General features: G+C 39.1%; 2 long non-coding RNA genes across 2 annotated transcripts; one reads left to right on the plus strand and one right to left on the minus strand.

Moving 5' to 3' along the window:
- Positions 1 to 1,566: 1,566 nt before the first annotated feature.
- On the minus strand, positions 1,567 to 17,680 carry LOC107835987 (uncharacterized). The gene is made up of 3 exons (XR_001661830.1): positions 17,596 to 17,680; positions 2,433 to 2,549; positions 1,567 to 1,929 (listed from the first exon to the last, which is right to left on the minus strand). It is a non-coding gene; the product is annotated as an uncharacterized LOC107835987 (long non-coding RNA).
- Positions 17,617 to 19,228, plus strand: LOC107835988 (uncharacterized). The gene is made up of 2 exons (XR_001661831.1): positions 17,617 to 17,700; positions 18,625 to 19,228. It is a non-coding gene; the product is annotated as an uncharacterized LOC107835988 (long non-coding RNA).
- Positions 19,229 to 19,523: the final 295 nt, after the last annotated feature.

Raw genomic sequence — 19,523 nt, forward strand, 5'->3', positions numbered from 1 at the left:
ATTCTACTGTAAAGCATTGTGTGTGTTTTTTTTTCCTTTTCTTATTCAGCTGACATGACTTTTTATACATTAATCTTTTATGTAAGGTGTCACAGCTGTCAGGGGTGCGTTCTCTACTTAACACTTAAATGCGTTTGATAAATATTGAGTCTGTTCATGGAAAGTTTTGTGGACACAGATCTGTACGAACATTAGGCTCAAAATTAGTTACACTCCTGACTAATCATTGTCGTTCTGTCAGGTAGTTTGTTTTTAAAAGTATAATTGTAAAATATATTTACTGCATAATAGCTTAGTGCAAAGTTGGAAACGTCAAACCCGGATATCATCATTAGCAGCTTTAGTCAGCAGTGACGTGTGGCGATGTTTTTTTTTTATTTTCCGCCTTTTCTGGGCAGATACCTGCTTGTGCTGCTCTCCAACAGATGCCTCCCTGGGCACGGAGCCACATCCTCCAACTCGGGTCATTTGTAAGACTTGTGCTGGCATGTAAGTGGTTCTAGTGATGCCAGCAGAATATTTACTCTACGTAGGATAACGAAGCAGAGCAATCAAAAAAAAACAGCCCAAGGGAAATGTTAGACTGAATGAGAAACGCTCCAGAGTCCATGTTAGAAACTGTCCAAACTGGCTCTGCTGGTACTGAGTTTAAATATTCTGATGATCTTTCCTGTTCATCACTTTCCCTACCACTTAATATCATTGTTTATGCCCTGACAGAGGGTCACACTGCTTTGTTTTGTCAAGTCTTATTTATATTCACAAAATGTCTGATCTTGTTGATCCTGCTGCTGTTTTTATGATTATGCAGTTGTTAAAGAGAAAACACACCTCTGACTATTTGCTGAAATGAATTTGTCGTCGTTTGGTGTCGATCCCTCAACGCCCAAATCAAACTGGGCAGCATTTCAATCACAGTTGGATCTGCTCTGCTTGAATTAGTTTGTTTGTTTATTTATGCATCTCGGTAAATTGATATATTATTATTTCAGTGACTCAAACATTATTTATATAAGTTAATTATACACAGAGTAATATTTTCACGCCTTTCTTTCTGTTAATTATGATTATGATCATTTAAGGTTAGAATAATACTTTAAACAAAGCAAGAACATATTTTTAATACAGAAATGTAAACTTAATGCCTGCTTTAAGGTTGTTATTTTTAAATGGCACATTTATGCTGACAATGAGCTTCACTGGGAGGCGTATTCTAATTTACTGAGATGTACCTGCATCTATTCATTTATTTCTTTATTTTATTACTCTTCCCTGCGTCTGCAAGCGTTGTTGGTTAGCGTAGTTTTGCAGCTTTCAGAGCTAAAATGCAACTGGGAAATTTTGCTGCAAGAAAGATTCAAATTAAAGTCTTTGTTAAATCCAGTGCACTCACATCCTTGGAAGGTAAACAGCAGCCGTGTTCACATGCGTCCAACTTCGTGGGCTTGTTTGAGTGACATTTAAGTGGTGATGCCGTCTGCTTTTTAATAGTCAGTGCTATCAGCTCAGAGTGGATCTTTTCTTCTGAGTGACTTTCTCTCGTTTAACCAGACGGGATGCCTGTCGTGGCCTTTAAACATCCTGTGAAGTGTTGCTGGCTTTCCCACAAATGAAGTTATTCGTAATCATAACCGTTTCCTGAGTTATTATCAGCGGGGAGCAGTTTGCTGTGACAGGGCGGCATCTTTCTTCTGCTGAGGTGTTGAGTGTGTGAGCCGATAAGAAACCAGACGCAAACAGGTGGCTTTGAAATCAAATGTCCCTCAATCTTTTTTTTTTTTTTTTATGCTTTATGTGCTTGTGTCAGCTAAATTAATTCCCAGAATCCCATTTTGCAATAACGCCAAGTCTTGTCTCCTCTTTTATTAAATCATGTGGCAAATGTGCACACATGCTTGGTCTCTTCACCCTGCTAAAGATGAGCTCCACCTGGACAAGAAGAAGCAGACAGACAGAGAGATGCTGTTAGCTTTAGTCAGCAGACATCTACACCTTCGAAATGTGCTACAGTAGAGCAAAAATGCACTTGAGTCAGCTGATTTCTAGGACCCATTGTACAGCGCCTCCGGAAAGTATTCACAGTGCTTCACCTTTTCCACATTTGTTATGCTAAATTTTAAAGTTTTAGAGAGTTTTGTAGAAAACCAAGAAACCAGATCTGTGCAAGTATTCATGGCCTTTGCTTAATATTTTTTTTTTATCCTTTGGCCACAATTACAATCATCATATTCAAAAATGTGAATAAGGCTGTAACATAACAAATGGCCAAGAAGCGAGTTAGTGTCAATACTTTCTGGATGTACTGTTGATCTTAAAAAGGCAACAGCATATTGTTCAGATATGAAAAAGGTTAAAGCCCAAAATGTCAAAAACATTATGAAACAAAAATGGTCTTAAGGCTATTTATCTGCCTCTTTTTTTTATCCGTTTACCTGCTTGTCCTTGCAGAGTTGCTGGTGCCCGTCTCCAGCAGTCAATGGGCAGGCTGCCACTTCATCACAGGGCAATAGAGAGAGTAGCCAAACAAGGAACGATGCACACACTCCAATCTAGACAGGACATAAAAAAGGCCCTTCATGAGAACGCTGGAGGATCTGTGATGCTCTGGGCCTGTTTCTCCTCCAAAGGCCCTGGGAAACTTGTTAGAATGCATGGCATCATGAACTTTGAAATGCTAAGAGGCTTTAGATAAGAATATGGTGGACTCTGCCAGAAAACTGAAAATGGGTCAGCGCTGGGTCTTCCAGCAGGATAATAATCCAAACATACGGCCTAGAAATGGTTGGCTAGACACAAAATCAACCTTCTGCTGTGGATATCTCCCTCCACCGACTTAAACACTGTGGAAAACCTGTGGACAGAGCTGGCTGGAAGAAAGCATGAGAGAAAAAGAGTCCTGCCTTACTCTCGTGAAACGTTATAGTTGATAGTAAACCTGTCCAGTAAATGAGGATTATTTTACTATACGGTTTCTTACACATATATCTAAGGAGTCTAATTAATGTATTGGGCACTGCAGCTCCTGCTTTTATAAATAGTGAGAAAACAATTCAGAGTTTAAAGGTGTTATATTGAAACACAGCTTTGCAGATCTTTGAAAGATATTTGTTCTTGTAAAGCTGTCTTAAGATGCTCCTGGGAACTCAAACAGTTTGTTGTCCTGTTTTCTTTATATTGATCAGTACAAAATGTGTCCGAAACAGCTTTCAATGAGACTTTGTGCCCCTTGTTCTTCCTCTGGCTGTGAAAGACTTAAGCTTTAACTTTGATTTCTCCGTTGTTTCCCAAAAATAACCGTACTTTCTTGCCTGTCGTTTTTGCCTCAGTGTTGGCTGATAAGACAAAGACGACTAAAATAAAGAAACGTGTCGAGTAACACATTGAGTTCCACTACCTCCGCCGTTAGAACACTGTTTGTTTGTCTGAGGTTTGTGTTACTTCCACATGAGGGCGGACGTCATGTCAGTAGCTGCAAGAGAGGCGACAAATGTCATGCTTGCCTCATGCGAATTACGATGATTGATTTGTTTTCTCCTGCTTAATCATAAAAATACCCAAAACTAACATATTCAACTATTTTAGCCAATTAGTTTTTACTCAATTTAATGTTCATCTGCTAAATATCCACAAGATAAAACAACTCAATGGACTTTGACCAATAACGCCACATTTAAGCTACTCAAGTCGCCGAGTCGTGTCTGTTTTTGTGGTTCGCATTAAAATCTCCACTTGTTAGTCTGCTAGGATGTGTCCAGATGCTCTCGTTAGTTTGATGAAGCCTGCAGCCGTATCCACGGTTCTCATGGAAACGGCTTTGCAGCTTTAAAATCAGCCCATCGAATCCACAAATACGGTTGACAGATGTCAAAAAGAACATTTGTTATATTCAAGCACTCGTTTAATCTGTCTGATGAAATATTTCTGCACATTCAGCAGCTTGCCTTTACTTTGGCCACTTTGTGCTTTGATTTTCTCTTATAGCACAGCAGTTTAAAAGGAAACATGATATTGCTTCAGGATCAGCCAAGAACGGGAATCTGCCTCAGTTGTTTCTGTGTGCATGTTTTGCAAGCGGGATGTTTTTGGCATGCATGACCTCAGGAGAAATCCTTCCTTTAGCATCGTGGAATACACTAGAGCACGGGGAATTTAACCAAAAAGGCCGTCAGGGTCACACCGTCTCTCCTCACCACGTTACTCCGTCTGCACGGACGCATATCTGCTCAAGATGTTCCAAGTAAAAATGCACATGAATGCAATTTAAATTTTAAACAAGGGTATAAAGGAAGGAAATGCAAATGGTTTTCAGCAGAACAAAACTCCTGCATGCCATCTGATCTTTAAACAGATGTTATGCTGCTGGAGTTTGTTCTGCTCTTTAAATATTTAAGTCACTTCGTCTCAGTGTTGGTGGTGTTTTGTGGATGTATGTGTAAGTGTGTGCCATATGACAGTACAGAGATTGAAAAACTAAAATTGGAAATGTAAATGGTAAAATATCATATTTATATATTTTTAAACACTGCCAGCCCAGTAAGTAGAAATAAAATGAATCTCTCCACCCCCGCAAAAAAAAAAGCTAAATTTAGGAAATCTAAACAATATTTGGGAATTATGCTTTGAATTGGGTAATGTTATTTATATGTTTTGCATTGGCATAAGTTTATTTTCATATATCCGTTTCTGTGCTTATTTCTAATGCTACGCTAATTTTCCAAAAATACCAAATCATATTTCATTTAAAGCAGAAAGTTGTTTTTGTGATATAAGGGAGGGAAAAAAAACTAATTGATGAAAAGAACCACAGTGTTTTGCAGAAGTTTACATTCGTCTGACACATTCTGAATGTTACTACTTACCATCTGTGTTTCTTAGGATTTTATGTTACAGACCAGAAAGCAGCCATTTGCCATTTTGCTCTTTCTTAAAATAAAAGTTGGAGCAGAAGAATCTACATGACCCTTCAAATATAAAGCAAGTTTATCACTGTCAATTTTATATAAAAAAAACAAAAACACAATTTTATAATTTTAGCTTGTAGATTAAAGACAAAGATCAAACTTTTATAAGAAGACCAAAGAAAACATTTTCCTAAATGAAACTGTTGAAATCTTTGGAAAATTAAGAAAAGATAAAACAATAATATAAAAATACAAAAGTTAACATGAAGTAAGAGAAAAAAGAGCTAGAATGTTAATCTTTATATTTAAAAGCTTTAATGAGATCTTTACAGCTTTAGAACAAAATGATGTGGAGCAAGTCCAGACAGATCAACACAACGTGATGCATCATTGTGATGTGAAATTGTGATGAATCTTCTGGAAGACTGGCGAGTATTTATGCAATCCAGCTGAATCGGCTCCTTATAGAAACACATTTTGATGCAATTACAGCTGCAAGTCTTTTGGAGTACATCTCTACTAGCTTTGCACATCTAGACCTTCAAGTTCTTTTCCTATTCTTCTTGCCAAAGTAGCTCAAACTCAGTCGGATTTTAAGACGACTAAAAATCTGACTGAGTTTCCAGTTTGATTTAAGTCTGGACTTTGACTGGACCATTTGAACACATGGATATACTTTTATCTAAACGTTTTCACCGTAACTCTGGCCATATGTTTTTACTCTTTCTATGTTCGGTTGATGGATGGAGCAGTACCCCATGCTTTATAACCCAGCCCTGTTTTAAACTTCCCCATATCTTTTTCTCTCTTGTTTCTTGGTTTTCATGAGTTAATGTTCTCAGACAAACCTCTGAGGCCTTCACAGAACAGCTGGATTTATACTGAGAATAAATTACACAAAGATGAACTGTCCAATAACTAGGAAACTAGTGTTATAGTGGCAATGGATTTTTCTTAACGGACCCCGAGTAGGAATACCTGCCACCTTTTTCCATCACATAACATCCCGGTAAAATACGCTATATTTATGACAAACGTGAAAATGCACAAAAGATGAGTTATCTCGTAAAGCTGAAAATACTGTCATATTTCCTGCATTTATATAACTGCCAATGGTTTCCTCTTCCAAATCCTAAAGTGTTTCTGTGTTTTTCTTCTCGCGATGCGTAACATCATATAGAGCTAATCTCATCAGCCAAAGCATCTTGGTGCTCAAAATATCATCAGATAAAACGGCTGCATCGTGGAAACGATTCACTGCGTTGAGAAATGGCCTCTGGGAGGATGTGTGGCAGGTGCGTTTCTGCAGACACAGTACACTGATCTGGAAAAGCAGTCCGAACTCCTCCCCTGACAGTGATTTATTTCCAGCGCCGTTTGCAAGGGAAATTGGTGGTTGTGGTGTTGCATCTCTCATTAGTTAGCACAATGCAGGCTGGAGAAACCTGGCAGGAGGCCTGACCAGAAGCACAGCGCCATTATCCAGCCTTATAGTGACATGAGGAAAAACCCTCAGATGCATGCTTTTCAAAGATTGTCATATAAAAATTCAGGATCCATTTGCTTCCAACCCCATTTGCCACGACACTCTCAAATTAAATCCATGTGCAATCTACTGACCTTCAGATGTTCTTAATTAGTGAATAGAGTCTGGATGTGAGTGATTTAATCTCAGTATAAATCCAGCTGTTCTTCGAATGACTTGTTTTGTTAGAGAGTGTTTTGTATGGGAGAAATTTACTGACATATCGAAAGCTTACATTTTCAGTTTGAGAGCAGGATTTCATCTCTTTGCTCTGAACTTAAATACTTGCACTCGAAACTTTTAAACTCTCTCAAATATTCTCTGCTCTCCCTCAGATTTTCTTCTCTCACACAAACTTTCTGCTCAGGTCAATTCTGCGCTTGCAAACCTACTTGCTTGCCAATTCTTTTATGCTTTCTCACTCATCAAGGAGGACCATTGCCTAGCAACCATTACAGCCAATAGAATGACAGTGTTCCTCTGGGAGTGTGTGGGTATGCTTATGTGGCTACAAGAGATAGCTGCATCTCCCCTTCTGACGAGGTATAGAAAACAACTTCAGCTTTCTGCTCCTTCCTTCATGTTGCAGTTGTCAGGAAATCATGCCATGTTCCCAAAAGAATATTTGTTTGTCAATTTAATGGTTTTCAAACTATTCCCTGCGATCGTTTGTCGAGTGAATGCAGAAATGGTAGCACCCGTGTGTTCTCTGTAGCCATTATCTGCTAAGCGTGTCTTAAACACCTGTTTCTCATTATACTGATGCTGTTTTAGACCACATTTAATGTGTCAAAGAAAGTTTTAGCCTGGCACATATGTTGATATAGCTAATTAAAATGGATCAGTTTTTTCACTATTTTGAAATAACTTGGTTATATCCTACAAGCAGGGGGAAGCATATTGACTACTTCTATTTTTCATTTTACCTGGAAATCCAATTATATAATTACTCTCTTTTACAAAGGTGTCAGTATGCAGAAGGTGTTCATGTGGGCTCTTTGTGCTAATACTTTGGTACACATGACATAAGACAATACCAACTTGCAAATAACTCTTCAGCAACATACAGGAACTTGTTTTAAGTTAATAATTTTGTAATGATGATACAAAAACAATACTCCACTAGCAGATTATTTCACATATAACGACAATTTTTCCCATGTTAGAAGAGAAATAATCTGCCAGTGGAATTACAACTTTGCTTTGTATCAATATTAAGGATTACAAAAAAAAAAGCTCCTATATTTTGCTGAAACCTTATTTGCAAGTTAGCATCATCTTGTTACAATTATAACTGCTCTCAGCATTCATATGCAGCCTTGCAGTGAGATTTTCCAACAGATATGCTGCCCTGTGGGTAACACATGAGTAACAAGATGAGGAGAAATGCTGGGATGACCTTCTACTGTTTGGGGTTGATTAATAAAAATAGCTTACATCTGTCATTCCTAATTATCCCCATAAGTGATTAACCTTTCCCCTGGTGTATTTGTGGAATAATGAGACTCGCATGCAGTATCGAGTGTGCTTGTTTTTGAGCGTGCCTGAATTTGTTGTTTAAACTCCAACAAATTAATTCAGAGGGGAGAAAAAAAAAACAATATATTGTGACAAACCTGTTTCCAAGTAGTTAACACTCAGTCCTACCAGAGGAACACAGTCTGAGGGAGTCAGTAATGAGCACAGAGCAGCCCCTTTCTGCCAGAGCGGCGCTCAAGATAAGGACACGAATGCACATCCAGTGGACAGGCCCAGGGGCCGGATGATACAGAGACACGCACAAAGGCATGCAGAAGCTGCACTTGACACAAACAAGACAAATAATCTTCTAAAATTAGCCCACACAGTGCAGAGGCACATTCTTTTTTTTTTTTTTCTGCAATCTTTGAAAATTCAAGCTGTGCATGCGTAAGTAGTCTGGAAGGGAAGGAGCTGGAGCGGCCGGGGCGAGGTGGGCCATTGTTTGAGGTGAAACATTGCTGAGGTTGCCCGATGATCACAATGCCATGCTGGCGCTCCATCACTCTGACTTATTGGGTACAGCAAGAGCCGGGCTCAGTCGCACGCGCAAACTGGGTCACGTTCCAGGCGCAAAAACGCTGACGTACGCAAGTAACAACATATTAAGATGGACTGTGCCATTCTTCTGCTCTACATATATTCCGTACGTTTTGTCAAACTCAATGGAGAAATGATTTATGGGCAGAGGAGGAGTATACTACATGCTTGGTCTGGATCACTTCAAATAACAGATTTTTCTTTTTTGTTAGAAAATGGGCTCCAGCTCAGTGTTCTTGCGTTCCTCTTGCACCTCGAAGAGTAGTTAAACATGTAGGGTTTTATTTTGGCAATGAAACTTGTCAAAATTGCTTTATTTATTCTTGAAATTCGTTCATTTTGTTTAGTCGGATAGTTATGTCTCCTGACAGGCTGTCATAACAGTTGTATGTTGCTCTTGACAGTTGGTGGTTACCGTAGCAACCAGTAACTGTCAGCTTGTCCCTTTTTTTCTGTTGCCCTCTAAAAACGTGGCGTGTATTAAGGATCGGCTCCGTGTTTTCTTTGCAAGTATCGTATTTTATATTTTAGATGAATTGTATACAGGCTCAGAGTTTCATGTGTAATTTTGCCATGTTTTGTGTATGTTTTTAACTGTTATTTTCAGTAGTACATTTTAGCTGTTAACGTTACATCTGTTAATTTCCGTCAACTGTTCATTGGGGACTTTTAGCTGTATAGTTTGTTTAGGGTCATTTGTTGTATTTTGTTTAATGCAAAGTCAACTGGATCTCAAACGAAGAATGTCTGCAAATGCTTGTAAGATAATACATCTCTTGGTGCCACAGCAATGTGTCTTGTCCTGCTGCCACTGGGTGCAGGTGATTTCTTTCTAACTTAGCAGTTCTGACCTTTGAGCCATCTGCCTGGGGGACGTTTTGTACCATTCGTGCATCCATTAGCGCCCTCCTTAGGGGCATGATTGGTGCCCATCTTCATGGAGAAAGAAACCAGGCTGAGATGAGAACCCAGGACCTTCTTTCTGCAAGACACCAGTGCTACCAAATGCCCTCCTGTGCAGATAAAACACAAATTGTGTGATTTCAGTATTTTTAAGCTTGTGTGGCTTTATGCAGCTTAGGACCTGATTTTGTTTTTCACTGTTGCCTCACATTAATGAGGCGCCGGGCTTGAGTCTCAGCTGGATCTTTTCTGTGAGGTGTTAGCATGTTCTCCATAAGCATTCGGTTTTGGAATAAACAAGCCTGAACACAAATTCCACATTTTCTAGACATTAATTTGCCAAATAATTACAAAAGTGTGTAATGTTTTCCTTCCAAATGACAATTATGGATTTCTATATCCCAGCAAAATACTTTGTAATTATAATTTTGGTGAAATTTGGAGAAGTATCAGGTGTGTGGGTGCTTTTACAAGGTGCTGTAGGTTTCAGAGAAGTGATCTTTCCTCCTATTATTAAGCTTCCTTTTTCTTCGTGAAATGGAGAAAGGAAATGAATCCCTTTCGTCTAACTTTTACCACCATTTTCCCCAACTAAATTAAAACTGGATCTTGAATCTTAAGTCCTAATTCTCCAGTCTCTCATCTTTTGCAAAGCACTTCTTATGCAATGCAGTAAAGTGACATGCTGTCAATTTAATCTGAACGGGGTGACGTCTGCATGTGTGTCACCGAGTCGGAGAGAAAGAGGCAGAGAGGTGGAGTTTGGCAGAACAAGCTGAACTTTAAATCCTCTTAGGCTCCTAAAATGAAATATCTCATTCATCTGTCTGCTGTCTGTCTGCATCGCCTCATTATTTCGTCCATGTGTCCGTTTCGCGTAGTAGTAAATTGCTTTTGTGCTTCAGATGAATACGGCTGACATCTTGCTGAGTTTTTTTTTCCCTCTCAGATTTCCTCCCACCTTCCAGTACTCTCTGTACCAGCTCTTCATTTCCTCTGTTTTACTCGACTCCTCTGAGTGTTCTCGCCTCTCTGCACTCTCTCCATCCCTCGGCCCCCCTGCAAGGTCGTTCCCAAGGACGGTCTGCTCCCAGCATCCCCCTGCCTGATTGGCCGACGGGCATTAAAGGGCCGGTTCCCCCGTGGCGCACATGGCTCCTCTTCAGCTGTGCCACAACACTGTCATTGTTGCCATCACTCCTGAGGCTACTTACTGTACTCCCTTCACACACACCTACAAACTGACTCACATGCAGCTGTCAGTTCATGCAACGCCACAGGGAGCACGGGAAGCTGACAATATTTCTTACATGCTCGCAATCTAGTTTCCTAAATCAGGTTGGGGATGCTTCCTCACTCCGTATGACAGGTTACTTATCACAATGATAAAAGATGCTGGGCTGCAAATACCCCAGTGTGCACTGATGGGAAAAAAAAAACAAAAAAAAAACACTTGACCCATGCTGACGGAGAACTAGCACCGACTAAAGTAAGCAAATATTTCTTTAGAATAATTTGCGCACTACAAGCTTCTGAACACACAAAAGGACCCAGACAGTCAGCAAAGTGGCCACATCACAGCACAGGCTGAGTAAAATGTGCTGTCTGGGCTGGAAGAGGATTTCAGGGTGGCTGGTAAAACATAATGAGAGAACAGTAATGAAAGGATTCAGGAAAAAGAAAAAGTTGGTGCACCTTTTAATAGGTTTTCCAGAGTGCACATGTTCAGTGAACAGCTTCTCTGCTAATCTGCTGAGTTATAATCGCATCCAAAAGCCATTTTCCCTTCATCCTGAGGGCCTCATTTACAACGTCACAGTGAGGCATGTGGTGCAAACTGATCCAAGCATTTTGTCTCATCGCGTAACCAACTGGAAGAAAGCGTCAGTTGGAGGAACTAACTCAGACTTGTGGTCATTAACCATTTTAGATGTAATGACCTTCATATTTAATGAAAAATAAAATCCAACATGAATTAATCTCATTTTGCAGTAGGATTATCTGATGCTGACAAATTAATCTAATTTCAGAACAATTATTCAGTTTTAATCAATTAATAGGATTATTATCCTACTGGTCATGTGATGAGCTGGTGACCTCACCTCCCACCCAGTAACCTCTGGAGATTCACACCAGCATCCTTTTTTTGTGTGTGTTGACCATTAATTGTCCAATTTACATAAACAAATTATTTCAGAGTTACAAAAACATTTAAAAACTTCCAACATTTTCCAATTCCCTCCATGCAAAGGTGTTGCACACGGTGGACTTTAAATTATATTCAAATTTTATCTGGTATGTTTCTGGTTGTATTCAGATTTGTCCTAAGATAATTATCAGAAATTAAATTTCCTGAAATCCTCAAGGTATTGGAAATCCATTGCCATACACATTCAAAACTTACCTAAATGAACACTTAAATGTTTTAGTGTAACAGCACAATAACACTTTAATTTAGTTTTTTTTTATGCAATTTCTGTCTCAGTCCCACTTTTTCTATTCCTCCGAACAAGCAATGAAACTAATAAATGCCAATAGCAGCTCCTCTGGCGGTTTAAACTCGAAAAGAGAGAAAATCGAACTCATCAGAGAACATGTGAAAGCCATCAAGGGCGCACAACACATCAGATAATGAGAAGAGTGGTTCTTGAAAGCAGCATATGGAATAAACTCATTTGTGTTTCCTAATACCGTTTGTGCCGCTGCGTGCATCTCTGAGACATCTTAGATCACATAAAGGGCTTTTTGGAGGTGAAGGTTGTAGCGGCAAGGATTCAGCCTTTATTGCGTTTCTACCTACGATTCCTGCAGTGCAAACACCAAAAACTGGAAGATTCTATGATTGTCTTGCATCTTAGCCCACACCTTCCCCATTCAGGCTAATAAAAGCTGCCTCTCTGGGTTTTATTCAATAATAATAAAGAAAAACAAACAATACAAACAAACAAATGGGACTGAATTCATTACCTTCTTGCAAGAGGTAGTACAGTTTGCAATCACAGAGGGAAGTGAGCAAAGCAAACATGAGAACATTCTGGCTCTCAGTTCAGTTAAAAGTGAAATAAACCCTGAAAAAGTTTTTCAAAAGAGAAATATGAAGAAAGGGCAAGATTTAAATGAAATATGTGAACTAAATTTGTGATCGCTGAGCAAGTTGACGTTAGAATTGTAAACATTTGAAAAATATTGCTCTGGAAAAAAAAATACCTGAAATATATCTAGTATAATTATATCTAGTACAAACTCTTACATTGAAGGTGCAGCTGGTATCACTGTTACCTTGCAGCAAAAAGGTTTCTGTGTTCAAATGCTGGCCAGAGAATCCGGCATTCAGATACTCTGGCTTCTTCCCATTGTCTAAAAACACGACTGTTGGGTTGGTTGGCTGGTTTCTCTAAATTGCCCTTAGGCGTGTGTGTGCAGATTGTTTGTGTTGTGCGTTTCTGTGTTTTCCGGACGGACTGGTTACATGTCCTGGACAGGTTAGCCATCTGACCCAATGACTGCTGGAGATAGACACCAGTCCTGAGTGGATGGAAGGAGCTACCTTAACAAAAGCTTTAAGTGCACATATCATATTGGGATTAATGGGTTTAAAGGACATTATCATGTGCTTATTGATTTAAAGGAGGACAGATACTTGCCTTCTAATGGCCTTTCAAACTTCCAAAGGCAGCTTTTAATGTCCTATGCTTTCATTTTTTAATATTGCTTCATTCCTGTCTCTGTTTATAAAGTTATGGATTCTTTAATACCAATCACTTCTCCACAAAGTGTTCAGATCAGTGGTAACTTTTCTTGAGGAACATCGTGTTCTTCTGACCTTTTTCCTGAGAGTATGCTCTGGCTGAGTTGAGGCATGAAGCAGAGCTTTGCTGCAGTGGCTGAGATGCACTGAGGAAAGAAACAGCCTTCAGAGGAAGAAGGGGAGCAGAGAGAGGAGGGAACAGGGGGAGAGGTTGTGCTTTCAGACTGGATGGACAGGTGGAGTGACAGAGGAGGCGACTTAGAATAATTTAGTGTGCATGGGTTGAACATTAGATAGACTGAGGTCTGTGTAGATTTCACTCCTAAGAAACATCTGAATGTTTCTCTGCATTTTCTGTGAGAATCTGTTTCCTCGTGCTGGCTTCGTCTCAATAAAACTCTCCCTCTTTTTCTTGCCTTCTGTATTGAACATTTTCACGTAGCCGGGGAAGCTAATCAGGTTTTCTTAAATCTTTGCAGTTATATAAACTTTTATTTTATTTTTTCATCCCGTCTATCCAGTCACTTCAGCTAAAAATGTGGCATGCCAGCATTGCTATTAACTTTTCTGGAAACTCTGTAATCTATGTAATCTACACAGCACAGTGTTAACAATTTCATTACATCATCCATGCACTTAAATTCATTGCAAGAACAATTGACTCCACCCGATATTTGGGTGCCTGGAGCACAAAGGCTTTGTGGTGCCCCACCCAGAACAGGAATAGCCAGCAACTCTGTATTTTTCAGTGCATTCCTCTTAGACAGACACAATAGACTTTAAGTGGTATTAAAGCAAGGCTACAAATAAAGCCTTGTTTATTTGGACAATAAATTAAATGTAACAGTGTGGAGTGTGATACTGAACTAGGGCTCCTCCTATAAAGTGCAACTGGAGTAAGACTAATTTTTTGTGTTGTTTTCACATCGTTGTTTGATGCGAACCCATAAAAATACCCATCAAAATGGTCTGAGTGACTTTACAGAGGAAACTGACCAATATTATCCTGACAATTTCTTTTGCTTTCTTGAGGAAGATTTATTAGGAGCTTATTAAAATTTAAAATCTTTTAAGTCTGCTGAACTTCTCCACACATTGCATATTAACAAACTTTAAGACATTTTTGAAGCAGGTTAGATGTAAAAAGCTGCACCCAAAGTTTATGTCAAAGTGAAACCTCTTGTTTGTACACAAGCTTTGCAGTGATGCTATTTTCTATTTTCTCAATCTTATTTACCATTTAGAAGTCAAATGAAAGTACAGTACACACCACATCCCTGGAAGTACTTTACTCTGTTCTTACTGTAACTTTAGATTCATAAGATTTATTTATTAATAAAAATTATTTGGAAAAGTGTTTCCTCTGCCAGAATTTGGAACTTAGTAACTCTGTTAATTATTTGTATTATTTCTTTTTCAGTTCTTTAAAATATATATATATATATATATTTTTCTGTCTAATGACATCATTTCAAATGTTAAACCATATATTCTCGTCAGTCACGCATTCTGGAATACTTTTTTACTCTTTGTTGAGTCATTTCCTTGTCGGCTTCTTCCTTTACTTGAGTAAAAATATGTTGAAGTAGTTCTACTCTTGCGTTCGTACTCTACACAGGTTTTGTGAGGGATTTAAAGAGGACGTTCAAAACAACGACCAGCACTCTCAGATTCCAGATGAGACCGCAAAAAAATACAAAAAGAAGTTTCTAAAACTCCTCACAGATCATTTCTGGACCTACAGCAGGTTCTTGAAATGGTTGATGCGAAAGTGCATGACTGTACAATCAGAAACATAAATAGCATAGTTTTTATTTTTGTAATCTTTCTATAAAAAAATAGAGAATTGGCTCTTAGACAAAGTTACATTTCATTATAAAGACAAAAGACTTGTCTTCCCTTCCCAGCCTCCTAATAAAACTTCAATCCTACGACCCTTTTGCTCTTCTGATAACCAAGCCATCACTAACAGTCCTATTTCACTAAATCCCAGAGGAATTTTCCACCATCCGCCCCTCTCTGTCCTCCTTCATCTTTGTCTTACTTAATTCTTACACTCTCCCCTCGTCCTTTTCCTCCACTTCTCCTCACATGCTACGTTTCTGTCATCCTCTTTAGACCCATCTGCCTTTCAATCATCTCTCCCCTGCCATGTCAGCTCTCTCGTCTTTTTCCTTCCCTCCCCTCTTTTCCTCTCTCTCTCTCTGTCTCTTTTCCTCGCATCTCCATGTTCTGGACTTTGTGAGTGGAACACAGATTATGTCAGACGTTTATAAAACCGGATTAGCCAGGATCACCTTCAGGCAGGCACGCGCACATGAGCACGCGTGCACAAAGACTAATGACTCCATGCATCCCTATTTATAAACCTCTATTGTAGCTGTGTATAGGTTTTCTTTAGGTGCTCATAATGGCTTTGGACTGCAAAGGTCATTTATTTTAATGGGGGGGAAAAAAAATCAAAAACTTGTTTAGTCTCTATTTAGGTAATGACCTTAGGTTTAGCGGGTAATGTGTTCAAGTAATTTGCATTAATGTGTTGTAAAGTCTTTCCAGCTTTTTCATAAAACTGTATGGATGTTACTTGAAACTACAATAATGTCCCCAGCAAAATCATGTAATTGATCAAAAATCTGCTTTGAGAATTATTTCCATCTCACTGAATAATCTTGATTACAAATTTTAAGAAGCAAATATATTCTACACATTTCTCAGATTAAAATGTATAAACAATAATTACACTTTAATTAGGAAAAAACCCACAGTAGTTGGCTACTAATCATGACTTAATTGAGTAAAAAGAAAGAAACAAACAACCAGATCTAAAGGTATTAATGCTAATTCTACTGTATAAACTAATAGCACAGCTGAATGGGGAGTTTATAGTTTGTGAACTTAATGTTCAAATTACCAGTTGAGCTAATTAATGCCAGATGACTTCGTTTGAATTTAAAATACTGAAACAAAGCATACTATTAAAAAAGGAAAGTTTATTAGAAGTAAATCTGACAGAGTGATCAGTCCTGATTTTGACCTGGTTGGGAAATGCTTCACTGTGGTTTCTGGTTTCTATGAGAACAGCATCGTTCTTCTGGAGGAGGAGCGCTCACGGGGCCTGATCGACCAATCAGAGATGTGATTGTTTTGTTTTGTTGAACAGCTGAGGAGAAAGTTTTCTTTTCATAAACACAATTCTTTAGACCAGAGAGAAACTAAAAATACCAACAAAGTGTTATTGTAGATAAGATACTGTATCATGACTCAAGCTGTTTTCAGATTAAAGGTTTTAAACATTTCATCATTATATTGAATGACAGGTTTGTATTCAAAGTTTACCTAAGATTTTAAGTTACCCAATTGTGTATTATTTCCAATGCTATCAAATGAGAGTGATAATATTTTGATCCTCTCCATCCTAACCTAAGACAAACAATGCTAACAACTATCTGGGGAAGTAGTAATCAGATTTATTATTTTTGCTGGAGATTGTGAAGCCAAAAGACTAAGTGCTAAATCAAAAGGTACTTCAACAAAATTAGTTTAAAGGTGTATCCACTCATACAGCCGGGTTAACCTGCTTTCCCCCTGCAGATTTATTTACTACTTAGTGAAATAGTACATGATACTTGTCCTATTAGAGGTGGAAAATGTCTGTAAATCAGTGTGATATATATCACAAATGAAGAATTTCTTCATGCATGTGTACAATTTTCAGAGCTGCTGTATTTTGAGCTAACAAAAACAGTTCTTGTAGCTGGAGGTTCAGATCGGAGGTGATTTGCGAGCTACAAATCTCCCAAAATTGTCTCCCGGCCAGGTCTTCTTTCCCAGCATCACCTGACTTCACTAATGCCTTTGTGGGAGTAAATCTCTTTAGTGACAAATCTCTTAAAACGCCACCCAGGAGGTTCTGATTTCTTTTGTTCTGGAGAAACTAATAACCCTATTTGCTCTATAATGCGTCCTCAGCAGAAAAAGCCTCCATGGATGCAGTGCAATAGCGTCCAGACTATTTTTGGCATGAGGATTCACTGACACATACTGTTCTATTTTAGTCTAACAGAGGCGTATTCTCCTCAAACCTACACAGACGCACGACTTCTGACTCTCGAACCTTGTGACATGCGACTCATCCACAGCTCTGACTCACAGAAACGGGGAACTGGAACCATGCTTCCCAGTGTCGCACACCATGGGTATTCTCATGCATACTGCCACACGTGTGTGTGAGGTTTCATCCTGAAAGCAGTTCTGCGCTGAGCTGCTTTCCAAGTCACATAAATCAGCACTATAATGATTAGCATGAAACATCGTCACCAACATGAAACCAGTTTCCTATCGTTAAATCAGTCACAGGCGCAATAACCCCCCTGATATTTTACCCCTCTTTCTCTCTTCTCCCTCCTTGTTCCTTTCCTTGTCTCCCTGCATCCCCCCCCCTTCCCCAACCTCCTCAATACCTGACTCAGCAGAACAAGTCAGAGGCAAGGTCATCTGGTTGCTGTTGCTGTGTAGCAGGAGAACTGGGTGATTTTTCTCCCCTCCATCCTGGTACTAAGAGGACGGTGAGCTTTTCCCAGCGGGGGGATGAGAGGGTGATCAGAGGGGGTACAACATGAAGGCGTGACAGAGGGTAGGACATGGTAATGCAGGCAGCCATTTTGGTTTTAAATGAGATTGAAAGAACTTTATTAACAGCAGTCTAACATAACATCGACGAGCGGCACTCTGCATCATGACTAAATTAGTGTCCAATAATCTGTGTAAATTGTCTGACTAGTATAAATAATTAAACAGTTTTTGATGCAAAGAGTCCAAGACAAAAAAAAATCATTATCAGAAACGGGAAGCTCAAGACTCTCATGAACAAAAAAAAAAGAAATGTCTCAATAACAGAATCCACAATTAACCTTAACTCTAAAGACACTGGAAGTTTTAATTATTGTTTGAAAGATTAATTTGTTTCCAAAAGAACTTCTTCACTTGGTCCCAGGAAAATAATGATTTTGACTACTGTGATTTTCTCTCATCATTCTGACCATGAGCTTATACATATTAATTTTAGTTATTCAGTGTCACTGTTACTATAATTTAATTTCTCCCAACACAAACATGAACCTTACTGATCTGACAGGTAAAATTAAAATCTGTTTTAATCCAAATTCTTCAATTTCAAATTCAAGCATTACAAAATATAAAATAACATTGAAGTAAATACAGAATTTTAGTGGAAAACCTGCAAAACACTTGGAACTGAGGTTAATCTTCCAGCAATACCCTAAATCTACAACAGACAGAGTACAGAGGAATGATTTAAATTAAAGCATAATCCATGTGTTAGGAAGCAGCAGACCTAAGTCCAGTTGAGAATCTCATATGATTCTCAACTGGAGATGTGAGAGAAGTGTGACAATTATCCACACTTTTCAGATGTTTGCTTGTTAATAGAAATTAAAATCATTTTGCTTGTATCCACCTTATTTCTCCAGATTTTCACCAAAACACCACAAAAAAACCTCCAGTGGAATTAAGTCTATGTGCATTTAGACTCAAATAACAACTCGACTGCATCACGACAGCATGTTTTTGAGGAGCGCTGCAGCAGAGTGTCCTTTAACCCTCGAGCAAACCCCAGACCGATGCTCTGAGGTCCAGTGGTACTGCACGGTCATCACTCAGGCCCTCAGCAAGGAACGCAGCGAGGCATGGCTGCAGTACGCTGCAGGGCCAGCACAAGTGACTCTGACAGCTTTAATCAGGCATTGCTGTGCATGCATGTGTATGCTACCCTCCTGTATGCTACCCTCCTGACTCCATATGTATGAGTGTATATGTGTGTGTGAGCTCTCACTGCAGCATCGTGGACTCACAGCTGCAAATAGGCCAGCCTCGGTGAGGAGAACGTCCTCTGTGTGTCTGTCTTTGAACTCTTTGGCACTGTCACAGTGTTCACGCAATATTCTCTTTCCACGCCCTTGACATGCTGCGTGCTCAAAGGAGGCAACATCCATCAAATTCCTCACATCTCATGATTTAAAAAGGTCCTGGTAGATTCAAAAACATTTTAGAGATGTTTGACTTATTAAAAAAAAACTAAATAATACAAATAGAGAGTTGGTTTTCTTCCACCAAGGTACACCTGCCTTCACTTTTTGATATAAAGTGCTGACTCTGCATTGGCAGAACTGTGCATGTGCTGATATGAGCAGTAATGGCTGCTTGCTGATGTCTGCAGACATGAACAGTAACACATTGATTGCAAATCTGTGACTCCAGCCCTCATTGCAGTCTTCTTTACATTTTGAACAACCCACCACGCACACCTCCATTTACACCTGCAGGTAACTGGAGGTATCAATGGAGGTGTGCTACAGATGCTCGTGATAGG

Source organism: Poecilia formosa, unplaced genomic scaffold (genome assembly GCF_000485575.1).
Source record: "Poecilia formosa unplaced genomic scaffold, Poecilia_formosa-5.1.2 Scaffold34, whole genome shotgun sequence".
Taxonomy (NCBI): Eukaryota; Metazoa; Chordata; class Actinopteri; order Cyprinodontiformes; family Poeciliidae; genus Poecilia; species Poecilia formosa.